The sequence below is a fragment of the Aplysia californica genome, unplaced genomic scaffold (assembly GCF_000002075.1).
Source record: "Aplysia californica isolate F4 #8 unplaced genomic scaffold, AplCal3.0 scaffold01223, whole genome shotgun sequence".
NCBI lineage: Eukaryota > Metazoa > Mollusca > Gastropoda > Aplysiida > Aplysiidae > Aplysia > Aplysia californica.
The window spans coordinates 86173-88009 of NW_004798493.1; the positions used below are offsets into that span (position 1 = coordinate 86173).

The following is a 1837-nucleotide window of genomic DNA, read 5'->3' on the forward strand; positions in this document are numbered from 1 at the left end:
TCTCTCTCTCTCTATCTATCTATCTCTGTAGTATGTGTCTGTATCTCACCCCTCTATATCTATCTATCTATCTATCTACAGGATATATCTGTCTGTCTGTCTGTCTGTCTATCTGTCTGTATGTCTGTATGCATAATAATATGTAGGCCTATGTATGTCCCCGTCAAGGAGCTTAAAACAACTGTAACCTCCTTGGTCTCGGTCTATCTATTTATCTGTCTATCAATGTCCAAAGCTAAAAGTAAATAGGCCCTAACTTGAAACCATTACACACCGAAAATCACTTTCTTCGAGTATAGAACATTTTGAGAACAATGGAAAACCAGAATTGTGTCGTCGATCAATTCCATAAAATACAGTATTGTGTCTTTTTGCAGTCTTCGATTTTTATTTTGGTTTACGTGCACTTGGCCCCAAGAAAGTCAACACGTCGGTATAAAGGTTTACCCCAAAGTCTAACAAGAAACAAATTATGTATAGATCTAGGTCTAGGCCTATTGTTTAGCTAATAGCAGGATGTTGAATATGAATAGCGAAATATTAACATGATTTGACTTTACTTTTAATTCTGTTTCTGTTTTTTGTTTTGTTGGCGGCCGCAGTGAATATGATTATTCTACATCACTGCAGCTTTCCAGCACAACGTCAGTGCGAGTCTCGCATCCCTCAGTGTAGCACTACCAGGTTTGACTTCGTGCGTGGATGTACTACCTATATTGATTTCACTACTATCTTCCCAAGATGGCTGCTTTCGACAGGCTGTAAATTCCTTTCGTTCACTCATGAGGTAAGGTCAGATTTCTCTTATTTTGTATTAATAACATCAATGTCAAGTTGTTTTGTCCACCGCATTATGAGTGCACAACTGGTGTGCTGTAATGCTTATGGCTATTGCACGTGAAGGTTGTTTCTGAAGTATAGATGTTCGTGTGAAGAGTCGAGTTGGTTGTCTGCTAGACCTCCAGATGTGTTGCGTTTCCGCACCTTCGACTTCTGTGTTTTCAGTTGATGAAAGGTTAAAAATGTTAATATTATTAGCGCTCATGGAATTTTTTCTAGCGTAGTTATTTTCTATGACACTTTATTTGTGCATGCTTGATGCATGGGGAATTTATGATGTCTCCTACACTGCTGTTTATTTCTTAAGAGAAATAGAGGTGGTTTGAGAAGCGAGGAAAATCCCGTGTCTGCGTTGATTCTGAGTTGAGTCATGTAATGTGCGGAGTGGCAGCATACCGAGGCTATTACCATTGGCAATGCGCCCAAAAATTGCGGATATTCGGCAAGTACATCAGCCTGGAATGTTTATATGGGTGTTTCAAGAGCAACATATTGATTTGTATTGAATTGCTGCTTACTAGAGTTCAGTTTGTTTTTGTTTAGAAAGTCTAGTGTTGATCCTTCTCTCCTTTCTCTTGACCTGAATTTGAGTTAGCAGCATAGCATGTCAGCTGAGCAGCCAGGCTCTTACTCATGTGAGACGCCTGTAGGCCCCTAGTAGCCTAGTTTAGAAATCGTAAAATCTTGGAGGCACAGAAAAAAACTTAAGTTTCTAGATTCTAGAATCTCTATTTTTTAGCATTTGGATTTCATCATTTTACCATAGAAAATCATGTTCTCCTCCTGCCCACAGGTGAACTGACTTTTTTTTCTCCCATTTTTTTTTTTGCAGGCTCTATTTCTCCGAACGTTTGGGGAACTTTACTTCAACTCCATTTCTCCAAACGGTTTCCGTTCTCGAGATTTGTAGATAATAATTCAAATTGTGTGTGTGTGTGTGTGAGAGTGAGTGTGTGCATGTGTGTATGTGTGTGTGTAAGGTGTGAACGGGGGGGGG

At 39.5% G+C, this 1837-nt stretch overlaps 1 protein-coding gene across 1 annotated transcript in view; it reads left to right on the plus strand.

The window, feature by feature from the left end:
• The first annotated feature begins 663 nt into the window (after nt 1–663).
• Nucleotides 664–1837, plus strand: part of LOC101856071 — an 11485-nt gene continuing 10311 nt past the window's right edge. Inside the window, exon 1 of the mRNA XM_005112278.3 lies at nt 664–787. The gene's annotated coding sequence lies outside the window, so the exon portion shown is untranslated. The remainder of the gene's footprint in view (nt 788–1837) is intronic.